This window comes from Apium graveolens, chromosome 9 (genome assembly GCF_009905375.1).
Source record: "Apium graveolens cultivar Ventura chromosome 9, ASM990537v1, whole genome shotgun sequence".
Lineage (NCBI taxonomy): Eukaryota > Viridiplantae > Streptophyta > Magnoliopsida > Apiales > Apiaceae > Apium > Apium graveolens.
Window position 1 is genome coordinate 165591823 of NC_133655.1, and position 9509 is coordinate 165601331.

At 34.2% G+C, this 9509-nt stretch overlaps 1 non-coding gene across 1 annotated transcript; it reads left to right on the forward strand.

Annotated features, from left to right (window-relative positions):
• Positions 1-8716: 8716 nt before the first annotated feature.
• On the forward strand, positions 8717-8823 carry LOC141687748 (small nucleolar RNA R71). Its single transcript, XR_012561232.1, has one exon. It is a non-coding gene; the product is annotated as a small nucleolar RNA R71 (small nucleolar RNA).
• Positions 8824-9509: the final 686 nt, after the last annotated feature.

Sequence of the window (9509 nt, forward strand, 5' to 3'; positions counted from 1 at the left end):
TATTATGTTATTCTATATATAATAGAAGAACATGTGATAATATTCTTGAGATTAAAAAGTCTCATTAAAAAAGCTAAACTACCTCTATTTTTTATATTTATATAAAAGATATGGTGTGTGGGTATCGAACTCGAGATATTTCATTCATCGATACAACCTCATAACACTGAACCATATTGTCACATGTGCTTTTTATCATACACATAATATGTAAGTGTGCTAAATGAATATTTTATTTAACTTTAAAGATAGTTACTTGAATTCTGTAGTAAAAAAGGTAGTTATTTGAATATTTGTACAGTTAATTTTAAAGAATTGAATTCCAGATATAAAGTTAGGCATAGTACATAAATAGATTATTATCTTATTTATTAATCATTTTTTAGTTTGAAGATATATCACTTATATTTTTAACATATTTTTTATTATAAAAAGTAATTAAAATGTATATATATAATTTTTAAGGAAAATATTGAAAATCAAATCTCTGAAATATAAAGAATAAGTATTGGTATTATATATTAAGTTAAATTCAAATTATAATGAGTCAACGCGTTTTAGTTTATTCCGAATTTGAAATCAGAATTTGGCTCATTGTTCAAAAAATATTCGATATTTGACTACATGACCCGGTCGAAAAACATCGTCACATTCTACACTTAGTAAATTTAAGTTACAAGCTCGCAGAAAATATCTTACCAATAATGTCAATTTTTTCATATCTTATGTTAATATAAATTAATGTGTTTGAAGTCTTTATAGGATCAAGTCAATTGATTATTTATAATAAAATTACTAACTTCACTAGTAGCGCATTATTATTTTTGGGACTTGTCCCGATTTTAAAAATATCTGAAATTTGATATGAGATCTCACGAGATTTGTTAAAACTATGATGATATGTTAAATCGATTTATTTTTCATTTTTCACTTTAAAATAATTAGCTTTTTAAAAAGAATTCGTTTAGATAAGCAATATTCATTCATCAAGATAATATTGTACAAATATTTTAAATTATTCAAATAAAAGTTAAATCTATACTATATTGTAGCATTTGATTCAATGCATTTTATACTATTTAAAGAAAAAAAATATTGTTCAATAATTTGAATGAATTAACCAGTTCAACTGATATTTATTAAACTTCATTGAAGTGAAAAATATTTAGTTTTAGGAAAATAGTATACAATGTTATCAAATTATTATATGAACAAATATTAGAGTCGTAATGAAAGAAACTTAAAAATAGTTTAAATAACGATATAATCATAATTTTTCCTTCGAATTCATGAAAACAAAATCATGAATATCAATAATAAATTTGTACAATATATACTTTATTTCTATGTTACTACCATGATTAATACTCGGTTGCGTAAAAAATAGATTTAGATTGTTTGTCAGTGATAATATGAATACTATATATAAATTATTGTAATTTATTTATAACATATTTTTAATTTTTGAATAATTATAAATACATGTTATTTAAGTAATCAATTGCCTCAGTAGATGTTAATAATGATTATACATGAACATAAATTAAATATTTAGCATATAAATAATTGAAACCATTGTATTTTACTAAGCAATGTAACATACGGTAATTTACATGCTGCCACACACACATATAACTTAATCTTACTTTGTTAACAGTAGTATAAATAAAAAGCTAATATTTTTTCATACATACATATGTTGAATATTAAAAATTAACATTTTTCATTAAAATTAACTTTTATATTAATAGTGGTGTAAATTTTACATTATTGTATATTACGATTGCAAGTCATTCTGACTTCAGTTATGCATTTTTTATTTTTTTTTAAGTTGAGTAAGTTAATTGTAAGTTAGTAATGAACTCAGTAATAATATAGACCAATACATGTATGTTCTAATTAAATACGGAATCCTAATACATAGCCATCTATTGATTGCCATAGTAAGTAAAGTCCTACAGCGACATATCTCTGCAAATATATCCACTTGTGATATCTCTTGATTTCCAGCTTGACGAATACTGATGTTAGGAATATGTTGTGCACTTGATGATAAGTTAAAAAAAACACTTAGTATGTTTTATTTAGTGATTTTGTAGCCTTCAACGGATGACCACTTCAATATCCGTTGAAAGGGTAGCTTATGTTACAATAAGATTAGTAACATATTTCTGCATACTGTAATGCCTTAGAGAACTAAATGTTGTAGAATGTTTTAAGTCATGTTGACTACTAGATTGATATGCAAGATAAGTTGGCTAACTGTAAATATTAGATGCCTTGTAATCTTGTGTAAGTGAAATGGAGTTAACTGCTATGAAGATAGTCTCAACAGATGTTCCACAAGGCTTCAACGGATGATTAACTAAAGCTTCAACGAATGTTCAACCAGACTCTCAACAGATGATCTAACTGAGTCTCAACGGATGAAAAAATTCAAAAGAGTGGTTGATAGTGACTTGATAGCCACATGCGTTGATTGTATGCAAATGGAATATGGCAGCCTATTTACAGATTTTAGAGAACAAAGAAGCATTTCCATTTCCATACTAAAATGAAGTTATTCAAAGATGCTGGATGGAGAAATGAAGCACCATGAAATTAGACTAGAAACACTTTGTCTTATCTATTTGTCTTTTTATCATGTAACTTGGTGATATATAAACCAAGGGTAGCAAGTAGAACAAGTATCCAAGTTAGTAAGCAATTACCAGAGAAATAGATAAAGCTACATCTGTAAAGAATTTCTCTTTTCTTTGCAAGTTCAACTTGTAAGCAGCCGTGTGCAAACATTGTATCACAGAGTTCTCATATTAATATATATCTCTGGTGGAAAAGTTCAATCCACCAAAAAGTTTTTAAATACTCGTGTTTGATTACTTTGTGTTTTGATTTCATCAATACTTTCATTCCGCACCATAGCCAAATAAAACACAGTTATATATTCATAGTAGAAATGTTATTTAAATTAAAAAAGTAGCTAGAATTACATTCAACCTCCCTTCTGTAATTCTTTGTTAGATTGTTAGGGAATCACAATTGGTATCAGAGCAAGATCTTGAAGAACAAAGAGTTTAAAGATCACAACAACTAACAAGATGAGCATAAAAGATTTTGGAATCAAAATTCCATTTATGGACAAAGACAACTATCACCATTGGAAGGTGAAGATGCACCTGCATATCCTCTCTCAAGATGAAGAATATGTGGATTGCATTCAGAAAGGTCCACATGTCCCTATGAGAACTGCTACAGTAAATGAGCCATCCATCCCAAAGCCTGGAGCAGAATGGTCTGATCCAGATATTGAACAAGTTCATAAGGATAAGAAGGCTATGAATATTTTGTTTAATGGTATTGATGGTGACATGTTTAACAACATCATCAATTGCATATATGGGATACTATTCAGGTTATATGTGATGGAACTGAGCAAGTAAGGGAAAATAAAATGCACCTCTTGATTCAGCAATATGAGCATTTTCATAGTGAAAAAAGTGAGTCACTTACTGACATTTTCAGTAGATTTCAAAAACTGCTGAATGCTCTAAAGTTGTATGGAAGAGTCTATTAAACAAATGACTTAAACCTCAAATTCCTTAGATCTCTACCAAAGGAATGGAAGCCTATGACAGTCTCGCTAAGAAACTCTCAAGGTTACAAGGAATTCACCTTGGATAAACTATATGGGATTCTAAAGACCTATGAGCTTGAAATAGAGCAAGATGAGAAGCTGGAGAAAGGAAGAAAGAAAGGAGGATCCATTGCATTGGTTGTTCAGCAATAAAAGGAGAAGGAAATAAAGGTTGAAGCTGTTGAATCTGCATCAAATCCTACAGTTTGTGAAGGCAAGGAAAAAGGACTAATAGCTCAACATGAAGACCATCTTAGTTAAGATGACATTATTAATTGTTAGGGCAAAAACACACGTTAAAACTCACGCAAGTATACGTGTTTGCAAGTAGTATAAGATATAAATCAGATTTGTTCCCACAGAGAATGGTTTAGGTTAAGTTCAATTTATACACCTATGCAACAATGTATGGTTATTGCTCAATGCTAAGACAAATTACAAATCGGGTTTTGATTAAACTAAGAGATTATACTAAATAGCATTAACTAATAGAATTGAGGTTGAATTACTATTATGAAACAAACATGGGATCCTAACTTCATTAAATAGCCTTTTCGTTCATAACATTAGCATGTAATGGTGATGACACTAATCAGATAACACGAAACTAGTAAACGCCAACTTTCGTTGTACGAATACCCTACTACCAAGCATCCACAAAAGAGATAGAAGTTGAATGACACCAATTATGCTTAGTCCTTATATGTCTATAAGAATTGAAAACATAATGGTTTAATGCGCAAGTTATCTATCGTGATTACATAGGGCAAGTAAGATTGTTAAAATTACCTACGACTCATACATATCAAATACATGAACCTATGCTAGCATGGCAAGTTCTAAATCTCTATATTCACTGTCGCTTCAATAGAGATTAACACACTATCTTATATGTTAGCTACGCACATAATCGAACTCATCATCACTGTGGGTTCCAATGAAAGCATGATAATAAAAAATATAAGAGTATTAGGGTTCAAACACAAATCAAAAATAAGCATCCAAGTATCGCCTAAATCAAAGAAAACAAAAGTCTTTTTCTCCGTAGCCATCTCGTGCTCTCTAGGTCTTCTTTTTGCTCTCCCAGGTCTCCTTGTTGTTAAAAACGTCTTTTTATTGGTATATATAGGCTCCAGGATGACCAGGACTCTCAAAATATTCAAATTATACTAAAATCAGGATTCTGGGGCAAAAAGGGCGGCGCGGCCGCGCTGGTTTTGGCAGAAAGTCAGCGCGGGCGCGCTGGTTTTCGGGGCGGCCGCGCCTGACTTCTGTCCTTTTCTGTCGATTCTTCTTTTGGCCATATCTTGAGTTCTACTCGTCAGAATTAGGCGATTCAACTACCCACGCGAAGCTAACGAGATTCTATACAACTTGATAATGGACTAGGCTTCCAATTCTGAACGTTTTTCAGAATAATTCTTTGAAAAGCTTCTTTCTTCCTTTAACCGATGCCTGAAATGCAATAACACAAAAACACATCAAAAATACCAATAACTTGAGTCCAAAACACCAACTTAAGCTTGTAATGAAGCGTTCCAAGTAGATATAAAATCCACATTTCACACCCCCAAACTTGATTCAATGCTTTTCTTCAAGCATAAACAGACTCAAAACTACAAAACAAACTTAATGCATGAATGCAACTACGCGAATGTAACTAAATGATAATGCAATCGATCCCCTCAGAATAACCATAACCAAATGAATAAGCCGATGCCTCTAAGAATGAAATGACTCCAAAACAGAGCTTGAATAAATCCCATAAACCAACTCATAAACCAGAAACGTGTGTGTGTGGATGCTTAAAAAATATACTCTCGATACTAGATCAATAATCATAACTCATCTATCATCAAAACAATTACAAGTTTATAACTAGAATAGACGTTAAACGTATAATGACTCACAACACCTCCTTTCTACTAGAGTTATACAGGATTCATGCTATTATTGAACACATAACAAATATGCTTATTTGACCGTGCAATGAATGAGGTCCCAAAAGACTTATACAATAATACTCATGTAGCAAGTATTAGGTTAGCGGATCCCAGACTATAAAAAGCCTTAGGCATTAGGCACAAAGTCCCATGGAACTTAATAACTCGAGTATTAAAGATCTCACTCTTGATTAATTATGCACAACACATATTTTTTTTCTTTTCTTTCTTCATATTTTTTCTCTCTTTTTTTCAAAAATTTCTGAATGAGTGTGTTTCGCTCCATCTCATTCAACCCTAGACTACTCATAAAAATATGAGCCGGCTACTAGCCATTTGACGCCTAGCCTTACAACAACTACCAATGAAATCCAAGTTTTTCTCCAATTTAAAAATTCAGTGTTCTTTTTGTCATTATGAGAATACCAAAAATTCTAAATATAAACCAGAGATTAAATCTCAACTAATAAACAAACATAATTATGATCTAGATCAAAAGCAAACCTATAAGACTTTGTGAAAATATTTTTTTCTGGCATGCAAATCAATTTATTAGGACTTAAACATTCCTCTATTCGTCATCACTACACTCACAATCAACATCAACCAATCAATCAGAAATAGCTCAACCTAAGGGATCATGTTATATGCATGTGAATACAACTACATGGACTCACATTATAACATGAACAAAAATGCAAACAAATATGTCCTAAATGAACAATCATGCAAAAATATGAATGAACTACAATTAAACATGCAATATGAATCTATATGAACTATGGACACATACAAACTAATCCTTACATTATCACCCTCAACTTGAAATTTTCAATGTCCTCATTGAAGGTAATAATAAGGATTTCAGGCATACCTAGTCGTCGGAAAGATCACCCTCCTCGGGTGGAGGATCAGGTGGCCAATCAACCTCGACACCAGTGTCTCAGAAAATAGTGCCCAAAGCCTGTGTCAAATCTGCAGTAAAATGACGATGAATGTCGTGCATGGCCTCCATACGCCTAGTTACTCGCCTGTACTGCTCATCACCAACACTAGTCCTATCAACTACCTGTTGCACATGAGAAGAACCCTCTGTAGGCACTGGAGGATTCGTTCGGCTACCCTCTACATCATCAAAAATATATCCCAAGCCCTTATCATGGGGTGCACCTAAGAATGCATAACTCAAGTGACCTGGTAGTGGGTGAAGCTCAAGTGTGGGAGCTTCTTCAATAGATGGTTCAAAACGCTCCTGAGAAATTTTCAGCTCTGCTAACCAAAGAGAATCGAATGGCATATCCAACTTCTTCTTCCATGGAGGTGCATTCATAACCTGCATTTGCTCTTCTCGTTTTTCATCTTCAATAACTGATTTCCCTATTATGGATCTCTCAAAGGTTTCTGACTTTGGCAATTGCTCAGGCTCTGAATTCATGACAGAGTCGACCCACTCTACTTTAAAGCACTCATCTTTAGCTGTGGGTAACTTTATTGCCTTGAACACATTAAAATGACCTTTTGATCATGAACCTTCATCGCAAGCTCTTCTTTTTGAACATCGATCATAGTTCGGCCAGTAGCTAAGAATGGTCTCCCCAAGATAATGGAAATCTTCTTATCTTCCTCAAAGTCAAGAATTACAAAGTCAGCAGGAAAGATAAGTTTTTCCACCTTGACCAACACACCCTCCATAATGACTCGTGGATAAGCGATGGAACGATCAGCTAGTTGCAATGACATGTATGTCAATTTCGAATCAGGCAGACCAAGCTTCTTGAAGATAGACAATGGCATCAGATTGATGCTAGCTCCCAAGTCACATAAACACTTGTCGAAAGACAAGTTTCCGATGGTGCTTGGAATAGTGAAGCTTCCAGGATCTTTAAGCTTCAGAGGTAACTATTATTGCAGCACAACACTGCACTCTTCTGTTAGAGCAACGGTTTCTAAGTCATCGAGCTTCACTCTCCGAGAGAGAATACCTTTCATAAACCTCACATAGCTAGGCATCTGTTCAAGAGCTTCAACAAAAGGTATGTTGATATGAAGTTTCTTGAACACCTCCAGAAACTTAGCAAATTGCTTATCCAACTTCTGCTTCTACAGCCTCTTAGGAAAAGGAGGTGGAGGATAGATTTGTTTCTCCCCTGTATTACCCTCAAAAGGAGTGTGTTCTATAGTAGTGTTCCTTGGTCCCACCTCTGCTTCCTTCTGTACTTCTTCTTCAGCCACAATCTCATTTTCTGGAATTGGCAAGGATGTAGACGCACCTGCATTCTGGAAAGAATTTTTAGACTCTTCATCTTGCTGAATTTGGGGACTTGCGACCCTTCCAGACCTCAAGATGATGGCGTTCACCTGTTATTCAACTTCCCTCTCGCCTGGATTGGCTTCTGTATCACTAGGTAGCGTTCCTGGTGGTCGATTCAATAAGGTGTTAGCAAATTGCCCTATTTGGTTTTCCAGATTCTGGATAAAAATAGCATGGCTTTGGCATATAAGAGCCTGATTTTTGCACATAAGCCGCAACTCCTCCAATTCAAATTTTTCAGTCAAATATAGACCTGCACCTCCATGAGTTTGTTGTTGAAGTTGGAGTTGTTGTCTTGGTGCGAATTGTTACTGAAAACCAGGAGAATTGAATTGCTTGTTTCCAACCTACTGATAAGGCTGTTGCATCGTATTCTGATTGTTGCTCCAACTGAAGTTAGGATGATTCCAGTTGTCAGGATGATAAGTGGCAGAAACTAGCTGTTACGATCTCTGAAAGTTGCTCACAAACTGAGTTGAGTCAATAGATATAGAACATTTCTCCGTCGCATGCAGACCTACACACATCTCATAAACACTAGTAATCTGCTTAACACCATAGTTAGCCAGAGAATCGATCTTCATAGACAACGCCTTTAGTTGAGCAGTGATAGTTGTAGATGTATCCACTTCAAGAACTCCTGCTACCTTGCCCTGCGGTAATCTCTGGGTTGGATACTGATATTCATTAGCATCCATCAGTTCAATTAGATCATAAGCTTCATCGTAGCTCTTAGCCCATAAGGCTACATCTGATGCTGCATCGAGCATGGGTCTAGACTGTGCTCCCAAACCATTATAAAAACAATTGATGATCATCCAATCAGGCATTCCATGATGAGGACACTTCCTAAGCATCTCCTTGTAGCGCTCCCAAGCTTCATATAGAGATTCTCCCATTTGCTACGTAAATTGATTAATAGCATTTCTGATTGTAGTTGTCTTCACCATAGGGAAGAATTTAGTAAGAAATTTCTGAGCAAGATACTTCTAAGTAGTAATTGAACCAGCTGGTAGAGAGTGTAACCAGCTCTTAGCCTTGATCCTCAGAGAGAATGGGAATAGTCTCCACTTCACAGCATCTTTAGAAACACCGTTGAACTTGAAGGTGTCACAGATCTCAATGAAATCCCTAATGTGCATATTTGGATCTTCCGTTGGAGAACCCCCAAACTGGATTGAATTTTTCACCCATTGAATTATGCTAGGCTTAATCTTAAAGGTATTAGCTGTGATAGTTGTCCTGACAATGCTAGATTGAATGTCATTCATCTTGGGTTGAGAAAAATCCATCAATGCTTTCGTTCATGCTGCTGGATCTCCCATTGTAATGAGTACCTGAAACACAAACAAATAAACCGGGAAAGTAAAAGAATCTGAGTCAGTGAACATTAATGACCACTGATGACAAGCAAATAAACTAGAAATTAACACCGAGTCCCCGGAAGGGGCGCCAAAAACTTGTTAGGGTGAAAACACGTGCTAAAACTTCATGCAAGTATACGCGTTCGCAAATAGTATAAGATATAAATCAGATTCGTTTCCACAGAGAATGGTTTAAGTTAAGTTCAATTTATGCACCTTTGTAACAATGTATGGTTATCGCTCAATGCTAAGACAAA